The 14,924-nt window shown below is 31.2% G+C and overlaps 1 long non-coding RNA gene across 2 annotated transcripts; it reads left to right on the forward strand.

The window, feature by feature from the left end:
* The first annotated feature begins 7,598 nt into the window (after positions 1-7,598).
* LOC121229719 (uncharacterized) lies at positions 7,599-11,332 on the forward strand. Of its 2 annotated transcripts, XR_005927640.1 has the most exons (4): positions 7,599-7,935; positions 10,236-10,289; positions 10,588-10,906; positions 11,013-11,332. It is a non-coding gene; the product is annotated as an uncharacterized lncRNA (long non-coding RNA). The 2 variants fall into 2 exon arrangements; XR_005927639.1 differs by having other exon boundaries at positions 7,683-7,935; positions 10,236-10,906.
* The last annotated feature ends 3,592 nt before the right edge of the window (positions 11,333-14,924 follow it).

Below are 14,924 nucleotides of genomic sequence, written 5' to 3' on the forward strand. Positions count from 1 at the left end.
GATTTCTCTTCATTTGTGTCAGATTGTTAATGTTTTAAAGGAAAAACAATTATGTGAAATAATTACACTTCATCCCCTCTCACGTAATATTGGGAGAACAAAAGGTTGGGTGATGCGCCTGTTGGAGCAACCCCAGTATTAAGGGACTGCTTCAACAAGACAAGGATGTAGGGCATACAGGGATTGGGGCCACTCATGTTTACCATACTTACACCATGTTTGGTTGGGTGTATTGGCTATGCCAATACACCCCTAATCGGTGGGCCCCACCTAATCCCCCTCTAATCTGCCGTTTGGTTCAATGTATTGCTAATCCCCTCTAATCCGTTACTTTCCTAATCCCCGAAATTCTCTGTTTTGTAATCCTTGCCTCCTCCTCAGTTTACACCCGTTTTACAGCCTTAGCCCTAATTTGCCCTCCCAACTAGAAATCCACCTCCAGCCTCTCCCTCCCAACATCAAACAGAACCTGCGAGCGAAGTCACCTCCACCCGACTCCACCGTCTCAGGTCTCCGGCCCCATTGTTTCATGCTGTTCTGTTTCAGCTGTAGGAACTATTTTCTCATCAACAGATACAGTTTGTACATTGCAGGTTGGTCAGTTTGCAAATCTCCCCCCCGTTTTTGCTTATTATTTCACAGAAAGAGATTTTTAGATTTGATTACTTCCTTATAGGTCCTTCATCAAGATGAAAATCCTTTATTATACAGCCTAGTGTTTGGAGAAGGAGTAGTGAATGATGCAACATCAGTAGTTCTTTTCAACGCAATTCAAAAGATCGATGTTTCGAGAATTAACAGCCGAACATCTCTCCAGTTGATTGGTGATTTCATTTACCTGTTCTCGACAAGTACTGCTCTTGGAGTTACTGTGAGTTAATTACTCTTGAAGCTTTCTTCTGACCGTATGTCATTTATTATAGTGTTAGGAATTTTAGCTTTGATTTTTACTGGAAAATCATATATAAATAAGTGTGGGGTTGGTGATAGGGATTTTAACTTTCGAGTTCTTAATGTGGGGTTGGTGATAGGGGGCTTCAAATTCTGGAAATTGGAGACAAAGAGTTAGTTTCTGCCATTGATGAAACTAATTTAAGGGTAAAAACAAAAAATCAAAAAGGGGAAATTTGGGAGAGAATTTACTTACAGATTGAAAGGGAAAGCGACGATGATTGTGGAATTTGAACTTTGGGGCATGAAAGCTATGGCAAACGGATTGAAGTTCCATTTTTTTACACCATGTTTGGTTTGGTTATTCCAACAAAACCAGCCACCAGAAACCTACTAGACCTTGTAAATTTCCAGTCCACCAGAAACATACTATTAAAGGATTACTTGATCATTGCGGTTTCAGTTTCACATTTATAAATGGAACTTTTGAATTTATACTTTATTACTGTACTTTCTACTGCATTTTTTAGCAATATAATTTGTGACTGAAAGCATGTAAAATAATTCCATGCCTTTCTTCTATGTTTAATATCCCCTTTTTCTCTTTTGCTCCCTTTCACTTATGGGCCTCTTCATTGCTATATGACTCATCTTTAAGACGTTGCTTTTCTCTTAATTTTATTGCCTTGCTGTTTACCTTCTAGTCTGGAGTGTGAGAAAGTTATCTTATTTCCTTTCAGGAGGAGCTAGAAGGAAAATTCTTTAAAGACAGAAGACCTTTTGATTTGCAAGGTTGGTTTTGCATTTGTTTTCATGATGTTATTCTTTCAATCCATTGTCTCGAGGCTGATTAGCATTTTCATTAGATATAAGCAAAATATGCTTAAAATAAATATTGTGAAATAAACTGAAATAATAAAAGCTGAAATAATAAAATATTGTGAAATGAACTGAAATGATAAAATAAATATTAATGTATAATATATCTAATACTTAAAATAAATATTGTGAAATAAACTGAAATAATAAAATATTATAATAAAAATAAAAGCTGCTGCGTCATGAACTCTTCAAAGAAGGGTTTAGGTCGTTGAATATGAATGCCTATGCTGATATAATGCATGCATATCTCAATAGATGGTTGAGTGGTTATGTAGTGTTGGCATAGATGCCACTGTATGTTGATTCAAATATGTGCTTTATTGGTTTTCAATTCTGGATCATGCCCCAATTGATTGAGACAAAGAATTGATAATTTGCATTTATTCAGCTGTATTTTTTGGCTATGTTTGTTTTTCATAGGCATGTCTGTCCTGAAACATTGTCAAAATTTCCTCCGATGAAATTAGGACATACATTTATTAGTTGCCCTTTTTTGCGTTTCAACTCTAAGCAATATGAGTATTGCCTTTTCTTTGAAACAAATAGTTTAACCAGCCACAGACACATGTAGAAACCTATGATATCATGTAAAGTTACTAAAATATTTGTGCAAACCTTTTTTTTAAGTCTCAGAAAACATGAGGGCATCATCCACTTCATAATATAGAACAGGGGGCCTTTTGATATGGATTACTCATCAGAGTATCCGCATATTGAGAAATAAAAGGAATGAATGATTTAAACATGGCAATTCATACAAATGTAGATTGTTCTTGTCTTTGTTGACTGCATTATTTGGTTAACTTTATTAACCTATCATCCATGTCTGTATGCACGCTATGTTAATAATTACTTAATTTTTTTAAAATTAAAAAAAAATTTCTATATTTTCTTAAAAAATAAAGTTTTATATCATTTTAATAATTTTTATAAATTTTTAAAACACATGAATGTCGCACTAACAAAATTAAAAGAGTTGTGCAGTTAAAATATTTCCCTAATGTCGAATTATCAAATAATATAATGGTATTTATATATCTCCTAAAAAATCTCACTGCAAAATCACATGATGATTTGTAATATGTAAATCCAAATAATTGTAAATAAATAAATAAAATAAGGAAGCACGCAGCTATAATATCTTATTATTACCTCCCTGTGTTATATCCTTTCAATATATAACCTTAGATTTGTAGTACTAATTTATGATTATCATAATCTAATCCCAATTATAATTATAATAAAATTAGTTCATCTAAATATACAATACCTGTATCTTGATGTGTAATATACTAAAAAGCCCGACCTCGCATATCCCGGACCTTCAAGAGTAAATAAAATTTTTTATAACTCTCAAATTTGTCTATAACGGTAATGATATCAATTAAATTAAGATTCGATCCTCTATTATTATTGTATTTAATATTATTACCTATAAATTAATGTGTTTAAGCATAGTTTTAAAACTTGAAGTACACATATACCAACAATTAATTTTAGGTCAATTATACATACACCAACAATTATACATACACCAACAATTAATTTTAGGGTAAATAAAAATAAACCAAGAATTAATTTTAGGTCAATTATACATACACCAACAATTAATTTTAGGTCAATTATACATGCTTTATAATTTCTTTATTGTTTGGGTGATTGATAAAGAAATGAAATTAAAGTTGAAACGATATCATTTAGTAGATACTATTTTGCTTCGTGTGTTCTAAATTTGTATTGTTTATTTTATTTGATAATGTGTAATTGCAACTTCAATTCATTGATAGTGTGTTCTAATTTTAATATGGTGCAGTAATGGCCCGTCTGCCTTTAATTGCACTACGTGAGAGGCGTAGAAGAATTGGTATTGCATTGACACTATGGTTGGAAATCTGTAGAATTGCGATTTGGTTCTTATTTAGAATGGGTGCCAGCCTTAGCCTACAGACTTATAGATCAAGAATTAGGTCTTATACCTTAGATTTTTATGCAAAACGGGATTATGTGAAAAGGCTTGTATATGCTAGTGATGAGACTTGTATTGAACAAGTTAGGATGAATAGAACTGCCTTTTTTAAACTATGTGAGATGTTAGAATCGATAGGGGGATTGAAGTCGTCAAGAAACATGCTTGTTGATGAGCAAGTAGCAATGTTTTTACATATCATATCCCATCACCTGAAAAATCGAGTTATCAAGCATCACTTTAGAAGGTCCGGGGAAACTGTAAGCAGAGCTTTTCATAGTGTTTTAAATGCTGTCATACGCTTACAAGATGTCTTATTTAAAAAGCCGGAGCCAATTACAGCCGATTCTTCTGACACAAGGTGGAAATGGTTTAAGGTATTAGACTGAGTTTTATATATAGCTTGTACGACATTTAGTTGACTAAAAATGACATGATTATTCTAACTCAAGGTTTTATATCATGTGATATAGAATTGCTTAGGTGCTCTTGATGGAACCCACATCAAGATTAGGGTGCCAACAGTTGATAAACCTAGATATCGAACCCGAAAAGGTGACATAACAACAAATATGCTAGGTGTTTGTACACCTGAGATGCAATTTGTTTATGTTCTTCCTGGTTGGGAAGGTTCAGTTGCCGATGGACGGGTGCTTCGAGATGCCATTAGTAGAAGATATGGACTAAAAGTTCCTCGTGGTACAGTGTATAGTTAGAGGAATTTGAATTATTCATTGAGATCAAACTTTGTTTGCTGAATTAATCATTTTTAAAAAAAATTATTTTATAGGTTGTTATTATCTAGTTGATGCTGGATACACAAATTGTGAGGGATTTCTTGCACCATTTAGAGGACAGCGATATCATTTGAACGAGTGGCGTCAGGGTTATCAGCCAAGTTCTCCGCAAGAGTTTTTTAATATGAAACATGCCTCAGCACGTAATGTCATTGAAAGATGCTTTGGCTTATTAAAACTTAGATGGGGAATACTTAGGAGTCCATCGTTTTATCCTGTAAGGGTGCACAATAGAATTATTATTGCATGTTGTTTGCTCCATAATTTTATTCGAACCCATATGAGTATTGATCCCATTGAAGCGGAGGTGGGAGAAGGATTACCTACTAATGTGGTGGATGACGATGAACCGAATATCACAAATATTCATCCATCGGATGCTTGGGCAACTTGGAGGATGGAACTAGCCAACCAAATGTTCGATGAATGGCAAACATCTAGAAATTAGTTAGGTTTAGGGACAAATTGAGTTTGAATTGATAAGTTGATGTTATTTTATGTATCTAGTTTATGAAACTTTGGTGGTCTTTGATTAAAATTCTGTATTGTACTAAACTTTGTTGAATTATAATTTAATTATCTTTTCATTCAGCATGTGTTATAAATTTAAATTTAGTATTGAACTACCGATATAATATTATAAATTGTTCACCTTTTGATTCATGATATTCAAAATAGTAAATAATGTTAATTTGTTTTTTTTTTCTTAAGAACAATATGTCAGGTGTTCCACCAACGGGTGCTTCTTCTCAAGCTTCTCGAGGAAGCAAGAGAAAATGGGTTCCAGAAGAGGATGCAGCCTTGATTTCTTGCATGGTGGATTTGCACAATGTAGGAACATTTAATGTTGATACCGGATTCAAAGCCGGTTATTTGAACGAGCTAGAGAAAATGCTAGAAAATGCTTTACCAGGAGCAATGTTGAAGGCGAGACCAAATATTGAATCTCGGATTAGGTGCTTAAAAAGGGAATGGTCAGTCGTCTACGACATGCTTAATGGTCAAAACAACAGCGGTTTTGGTTGGGACGAGCATAGGCAGCTCGTTGTTGCTGAAGATGCAGTTTGGGAATCCTATGTTAAGGTAAAATGTATTTCAAGTATTTATTTGCTTTTTTACAAAACTTATAACTAATATGATTTCCTCGTTTTTTTCAGAGTCACAAAGAAGCCTCTCAGTTCAGACATCGTTCTTTCCCTTACTACAACCAGCTTACTGCCATATACGCAAGAGATCGGGCGACTGGGAAAGACGCTCAAACAGCTGCTGATGTTCTTGAAGAAATACATGCTGAGGATGATCGTACTACAGATATGAATGAAGAGAGAAACACATTCTATGACTGCGACGCTGACGTCTCTTTAGACGACATGGATGTTTCCGGTATGGATCCGCGAGGAGATAGAGATCAAGGGGGTTCCTCATCTTCAAACAAGAGAAAAAAGAAATATGATGCTCGTGATAATGTGTATGCTTCATTTGAGGAGGCTGCCACCTTGTTGGGGGAAAAAATCCAGGCCGTTGGCGATAGAATCAGTATGAGTATTGCCTCCGAGGTGGTAGTTCAGCAGAAGTCTGAAGAAAAGATGGAAGAGAAAGCTTCAAATTTATATTCAGCCTTATGGTCAATTGAAGGTTTAACCGACGATCAGCGGTATGATGCTTTGAGTAAAATTCCCGATCATCCAACTCAAATGATCGTTTTCTTCAGTTTACCTTCTGTTGCCCGATTGGAATGGGTCAGAAGATTTCTTTCTCACCATTAAATATCAATGTTCAAACTTTTTGATGTTGTAAAACTTTTGAACATATTGATTATGATGTACAATTTCATTTTCATCTAACTTTTTCTTAGTATAAGTTAATTATGTTTATGCAGAATATAATTTTCAAGTTATATATTTAATAATAATTATGTTAATTTATATTTTACAGTATCATATATTATGATTTGAGTAAATTAATATAAGAATATTAATTATTAAGAATTTTATTAAATTATATAGTTTAATTAAAATATATTTAATAATAATTATGTTAATTTATATTTTACAGTATCATATATTATGATTTGAGTAAATTAATATAAGAATATTAATTATTAAGAATTTTATTAAATTATATAGTTTAATTAAAATATATTTAATAATAATTATGTTAATTTATATTTTACAGTATCATATATTATGATTTGAGTAAATTAATATAAGAATATTAAGAATTAAGAATTTTATTAAATTATATAGTTTAATTAAAATATATTTAATAATAATTATGTTAATTTATATTTTACAGTATCATATATTATAATTTGAGTAAATTAATATAAGAATATTAATTATTAAGAATTTTATTAAATTATATAGTTTAATTAAAATATATTTAATAATAATTATGTTAATTTATATTTTACAGTATCATATATTATGATTTCAGTAAATTAATATAAGAATATTAATTATTAAGAATTTCATTAAATTATATATTTTAATTAAAATATATTTAATAATAATTATGTTAATTTATATTTTACAGTATCATATATTATGATTTCAGTAAATTAATATAAGAATATTAATTATTAAGAATTTTATTAAATTATATATTTTAATTAAAATATATTTAATAATAATTATGTTAATTTATATTTTACAGTATCATATATTATGGTTTCAGTAAATTAATATAAGAATATTAATTATTAAGAATTTTATTAAATTATATATTTTAATTAAAATATATTTAATAATAATTATGTTTAAATATGATTAAATTATTTATTATTGATAATAATAATCTTATTATAATTTAAATAACAATAACAATAATCATTTACCAAAACAAATTTATGCTAAGGGTATTCTAGTCATTTTAGTTTTTTCCATTATGCTATTACACCTCTACTCCATTCAACCAAACACAAGATTACTATTACGCCTCTATTCCATTACATTCAACCAAACAGTGGATTAGCTATTACACCTCTAATCCAATACACCTCTAATCCCAATACACCTCTAATCCAATACGCCTCTAATCCAATACAGCGAACCAAATGTGAGGACATGTTTGGTTCAGTGTATTAGGTAATCCATTACTGACCAATTACGCGGCTATTACATTACGCCCCTAATCCGGCATTTGGTTCGCTGTAATAGGTATTACGCGCGTAATACAATCCCCACCTAATCCCCAAATTCCCTGCTTTTCTAATCCCTTCCCAAATCGAGTAATAGGTATTACGTCCGGCTTCCCTCCCCAACTCTCTGTTTTACCCTCCCTCCCTACCCGACCCTCTCCTCTTCTGTCCTCATAATTTCTCCTCCCATTTCCCACTGCTTTCGTTGATGATTCTGTCCTCATCGTTTCTTCTCTCAGTCTCGGCGTTTGGTTTTTGAGGTATGAATAAACTTTTTAATTTCTTGAAGCATTTTACATGAATCTTTTCGTAATAATAGTTTCAGCCATTTTTTGAATGAGTTGGGTTTTTTCCCAGAATTTTCCCTTTGCTTGTTTCTTCTAGTTCTATTTCTTCGTTTTTGTTTTTGGTGCTAAATACTCGCTTGAATATCGAGTTAACTCTTTTTCTTTCTGCTAGTTCTATTTCTTCGTTTTGCTTGTTTCATTTTTTGGTGCTAGTTCCAGAACGTTTTGCTTGTTATACTAATCGATCCCAAGGATCGGGTGGAAGCGAGGGGAAATAAATTTATGCTAAGTGATGCATATTGATGGTGTGAATGTAGTTCACACTTGTAAAGCAAAGCAGTAAAGCCGATAAGATCACTGCTTGCTGATCTGCATGGATTCTTTTTTACTTTGCAAAGCTTTTTTAGATTGAAACATATGCTTTGCTTGCACAGTGTGATCAAATAATGCAGATGATTGAAAAAAGTTGCACAATTCCTAGTTTTCTTCTTTAAACAAGGATTTGTACTTTCTGCTTCTTTTTCTTCATAAAGAGCAATTCTGCCTTACTTGTTAAAACATTCAATAATATTTCAAGTGTGCGCATCTTACTTGAATTGGTACTTTAAACATTTGTCTAGGTATAAGCTCCTTCAGCTTTTGAGTCAAAGCCCTCCCAACAAAATATGCCTACAAAATGTTAGCTGATATTCGATTAAACTGCTTATTCAACATACAAAATATGAAATTCATAGAAAGGGGCCGAAATTCAGATAGGAGTTGCACTATTTTAATATCACAACTGTTAAAACCAGAAATTAAGAATGCAAGCAAACACATATCAATACTAGCAAAACATTCTCAAATAATAACATACTAAAGCATTATACAAATTAGGTTGGAAGAAAATTCAAGAAAACAATCTGGACCATGGTTGTTAATATGCTTTTAGCCTGTAAGATTTGAATGACAGTTTTAGACAAAGACCAGACCAATAGAAATGTATACAACCATTGACACAGTAAGTTTTACTTAGGTTAGCAATTTACTTGTATAATTTATTTGTATTCACAAAATGCTCATTATTACTTACATTACAATCTCACCTGATATACATATATTGAGACACTCCTGAATTACTCTAGACTCAGATAGGCTGTATGAACACCATAGGCTGAAAATATATGGGGTAAATTCTATACAACTCCTATTTCAACCATTCCCACATAGCACCTTATGATTTTTTCTTTTCCAATTAAAACCTTGTAGTTAAGTTTCAGTTACATAGAGGATTAGCATGCCAATTTTATCTAATAAAATTATGAAAAGAACCTTAGTGTGAATAGATGACTTCTGAGTTGAGGGTATTTTTATAATTTAGCTGATAAATTTAGTGGCATAACTCCCTGAGTTTATAGAATTTAAATACAGGATGATAATTGTAACCCAAAGGAAAAAAAAAAGAACCACATGGTGCCACGAGGTAAAAGTTGAAACCACAGACATAAATGGAATATAACCTTTTACTCAAAGAATACCAGTAAATATTTGTAACAATTCAAATAAAAAAAGAGGAGCACTAGACAGCTGACTATGCCAACCAATTCTACTTGTATTTTTTAATTTTTAGTAACTACTTGTTAAAACATTTAAGCTGACTATGCCACCACATTTAGCACAAGTCTCGGCTGTTCGGGAGGCTTTATTATGGTTAAACCCTGCCCATATGTGAAGGATTTGATTTGTGTTTAGATCAATTCTCAACACGTTTTCAATGCCGTATATATATAACCTCTAAAAATACTACTAGCTGCATTGGTATTCATGGAGATCAGCTAGTGTTTTTGACTGTATATATATAACCTCTAAAAATACTACTAGCTGCATACATATCAGACAAAAGAAAAAACCTCCATTAATACAAGCTCTTGTTTTTTTTTCCTAGTTCTTTCTATCTGATTTATCTTGTTTCTGGTCCTTCATGTGTTTAACATCCTTAGCATGTGTTGTGTTTTCGAGATTCTTTTGATATTACAATGATTACTCTTTAACAGTTTATTTGTTGTTTAGTTGAATATATTTTGCGGAATCACCCATTTCCTTTGTTTTTATCTTGTTTTCATAATGTTTGCTGTAATATTCATTTTGAATCATATATATTCAAAGCTGCCAAGTTGGTATATTTAATAATCTAAAGGAATGGTTACTAAAAGAGAGGCTGCTTTGGTAAAGTATATGATCAATTTTATAAACTGATTATTTTTGTAACATCGATTTCCCTTTATTGGTTACAGGTTCTTTGTTCCAACACTTCTACATCGCAGTCGTCCCCGATTTGCTCATTACAGGTTAGTTTTCCATTGGTATTCATGGTTGCGAAGGATTTAGGATAGTAGGGTATGTAGTTTTGGGTGTTTAGCTTGCTGCTTTGTTTTATCTGTTAGGCAACACGATAGTGAATTACTTTTGTTGTTCATTGGAGAAGCTTTCACATCTGCTTAGGTTGCCTCCAACTATTGTTGGGGTTTCACTCCTTCCACTGAGAAATGGGGCACCAGATGTGTTTGCCAATATAGCTGCATTTTTGGGGACAAATACATGTGAAGTGGGTCTTAATAGTGTGTTGGGTGGTGCAATTTTTGTTAGTTGTGTTGTTGCAGGGACTGTCTCCCTTTGTGTAGCAGAGAAGAGGATCCAGATTGATAAACGATGCTTTATTAGAGAACCGGAGTAGGGGGAAGGATGGTAGGGGAGAGGGAAAGAATCAGAGTAGGGGAAGAGGGTTAGTAAAGCAACGATGTGAAGGGGGAAGGGAAATCATAAGAGTAGGAGGAGGGATGGTAAGGAAAAGGGAGAGGGATGGGAAATGGGGATGGAAAATGAAAATCTGTAACGGAATCTACTTTGATGGGAGTTCCAGCAGAAAAGTGCAGTTGATGGAATCTACTTTGAAGAGAATGATGAGGTCTCTCTCTGATTTTTTCATCTCCATGAACTTCAATCTCTCTCTCTCTCTATATATGTATATAAACAACATCATCCCTCACCATTCCTGCTTTTAACTTGTGCAGTATGCTCCTGTGGTTGAGATGTTGGATGAGCCGAGCGGTAGCGAACCCACATCTTAGATAGTTACATCATGTCTTATTATTTTTTGTTAATACATTAACGGCTGTGAGGGTAGTTTTCAACTTTGGAAATAGCAAGTCTGTGGTATATCAGCCTATAGGATCAGAGGTAAACAACACTTGAAATTAATTCCATGTATAAATCAATTATCTAAACTACAATGAACTTCCAATCTTGTCTCAAAATTGTGTGATCATGGACTGGGACATATGCTTAATTTAAGCCCTGAAATGCAGTGTTCGATAGATACAGCTATTTTTTACTTGATGTTCTTTTGTTCCATTCTGTTTATCCTGCTTTGGTTAGAGAACTAGACAAGGGGTGATGCATTTATGATGAACTCCTTTCTCAAAATAAAAAATTGTCTAAAATTCAGTACAATATTCAGAAGATAATAGTAATGGTTATTGAATTTATGTTTATTAAAAATTAATCAATAATTGAGTTGAAGTAAACCGGTGAAATGCTTACAAATAAATATTCTTTTAAGTTTGGATTCAATCTTTAAAATTGCATATAAAAATACCAAAAGATGAGAACACCGTTATATAAATATTTAATTATTTTATTAAAATAATTAACTTAGAAACAAATATTATATTTTTGTTCATGTAAATAATTCTTAAATTTGAATCTAGATAATTATTTTAAATTTTATTAAATCATATATTTTAATTAAAATATATTTAATATTAATTATTTCAAATTATATTTTATAGTATCATATATTATGATTTTAGTAAATTCATATAAGAATATTGATTATTAGAATTTTATTAAATTATATATTTTAATTAAAATATATTTAATAATTATTATTTTAATTTATATTTTACAGTATCATATATTATGATTTGAGTAAATTCATATAAGAATATTAATTATTAAGAATTTTATTAAATTATATATTTTAATTAAAATATATTTAATAATAATTATGTTTAAATATGAGTAAATTATTTATTATTGATATTAATAATCTTATTAAAATTTAAATAAAATAATTTACCAAAACAAATTTCTGCTAATTATTAAGAATTTTATTAAATTATATATCTTAATTAAAATATATTAAATAATAATTATGTTTAAATATGATTAAATTATTTATTTTTGATAATAAATAATCTTATTAAAATTTAAATAACAATAACAATAATCATTTACCAAAACAAATTTATGCTAAGGGTATTCTGGTCATTTTAGTTTTCTCCATTATGCTATTACACCTCTATTACATTCAACCAAACACAGTTTTACTATTACGCCTCTATTCCATTACATTCAACTAAACAGTTGATTTGCTATTACACATCTATTCCATTACACCTCTAATCCAATACACCTCTAATCTAATACAGCGAACCAAACGTGCCCTTAGATTTGTAATGTGTTTTAATGTTTTTTTAGAGAATGTATAGGACCCTTAAGTGGATATGTTTTGAGGATGATTATATGTTTGAATTTTATGTAGGTCTAAGTTTGTTAATGCACATGTGGTATGTTGGTGTTTAGTTTATGTCTAGAATTGAACTTTGGAATCAAATTTTATGTTGAGTGGTTTTTTGTTACACATGGATTTTACTTAGTAGCTTAATTTTGATATAATGTGTTGACATGCATGAAATTTGCTGTTTTGGACTTAATTTGGTATGTCAAATATGTATAAATAGTTTTGGTAGATGTTTGACTCTATTTGGAGTTATTTTGAGTATATTTGAATGGCTTAAACCGTCAATTTTTGTGGAATTTTTGGTTTCTAGGATGAGTATAGGAACCCTATACCCAAGTATCAATACTTCTTATGAGGTATTGATACATGACTTCAAAGTATCGATACTTTCAAAGCTAGTAGCACCCATAAACTTAAACTTATATCGGTACATGTTTGCATGTATTGATACATCGTCTGATGGTATCAGTATTATAGGCCCTTGGAACCAGACTGTTTGAATTTTGGGCACACATATCGATGACATTTCGAAGCATGTTTTTATTGAGTTTTTGTTTAATCATCAATATTAACACGTGGCATATTTGTAAAAGTGGTTTAAACATTTTTATAAGTGACTTTGATCATTTGATTTTGTTTGAGGCTACTTTGGTAGCCAATGTAACGTTTTACATTTAATTGGCTTTCAGGTCAAGTGTAGGGTGTTACACAAGCACATATTATCAATTAATCTAAAAATAACAATAAACCTTATAGAACGAATTACATTTTACATATAGCTCAAAATTGACCGACCAAACCCATCTGAAATGTTCAAATCATCAATAAATGCCTTAGAAAACAAGCCTGTGCATCAATTGTCTCTTTATCAATCACAACCAAGAAATCGGGAATATTTGATTTTTATTTAATTTTTTGTAATGATATAATTGGGAGTTTAATCTTGGGTCTTTAGTAGTATGACTTCAAGATTAATAGATTTTTATAGCTCACATTATATATGTCCATTCAATCAATCCCTACACTAGCTTTATGCAACAGTTCAATGGATTGGATTTAATATGGACATGCATGGAATAGTTAACATTTGAACAAAGAAAAAATAATTGATTTTACTCATTGAAGTAATAGGTACTTTTTCAGATTGATTGAGTTAATTTATGGTTGATTTAGTTGCTTCAAATAATCGTTTAATTGAGTAAGAATTTATTTCAAATTAACAAATTAATCCAGTGTAGAACTAAATTAAAAGATCATATTATCTAGTAATTTCGAAATGAACATAAAGTGAAACAAGAATTTTAATATGATAAAGTTATTATTATTTTAATGCCATTAAAATGGAGATTGTGTAAATAATTTAATTTATATAGATTAATTATATTTTATTAAGTAATCATAGTAGGTCCAATTGATTGACCTATGGAGCAAGTTATAAAGTACTGGTGTAGAAAAAGGATTACTTACCAAGGACATGCCAACCTTAATTCTGATGATTTTAGGAACTTTACAGTATATTTTTTCAAATTAAGTAGAATCCTATCAATTGACCCTCTACACATATAGACTTTGGAAATTGATTTCTGGCTTCCTCACCTTTAGATTCAGATAGAAAACTCACACATGTCTAAGATTATCTAGGATTGTAAAAGATGTTAAAGAATTCTGTTGCACACCTTCACCATTTTATTAATATTTCAGATGAAGAAATTTGATGTGAGGGTATGAGTGATAGGCAAGAAAAGGAGGGAGTTGTTGTACAAGAAGATTAATTACTCCTCATTTTATCATTCTCTTTCATGAAGATATGACAATGGAAAGAAAGAGAACAATCACAATGTTTGGTTAGTAGAGAGTGCAATTACCAACATATATGGGAGTCCAGCTCCTACAAAATCAACAGACCAATGGCTCTTTTAGTGTTCAATGAAATTGCCTCTTTATGCTGAAATGGAAGCTTATTTATGCTGAAACAAAGGTGTATCACCTATCTTTGGGCACTTTGGGGCTGAGTCCTCTATAGCCACACTTGAAACCTTTTAAGATTTACAGCCCTTTTCCAAATGGAATACATTAGATGAGTAGCAAAATTTTTAGGCAAAAAATGAAAATTCTTACTACAATCTAAAATTGTTGGAATCTCAATGCAATTCGTTCTTGTACAAGCTTGAAAAAGAAAAGAGTATCTCAAATTCTGAAAGAGGAAGAGCTCTGTTGGTTCTCTTCTCACAGTTGAGATTGTCAAAGAAACATTGAAACAATTCAACAAATGCTCAGGACAGACTATTAGCTTCTCCAAGTAAAAACTTTCTATTTCCAACAACAGTCTTGAAAGGGCAACCATAGAGCTCACAAGACATAATAGCATTCCCAAAACAACATAATTGTACTACATTTAGTG

This window comes from Gossypium hirsutum, chromosome A05 (genome assembly GCF_007990345.1).
Source record: "Gossypium hirsutum isolate 1008001.06 chromosome A05, Gossypium_hirsutum_v2.1, whole genome shotgun sequence".
In the NCBI taxonomy this organism is placed as follows: Eukaryota; Viridiplantae; Streptophyta; class Magnoliopsida; order Malvales; family Malvaceae; genus Gossypium; species Gossypium hirsutum.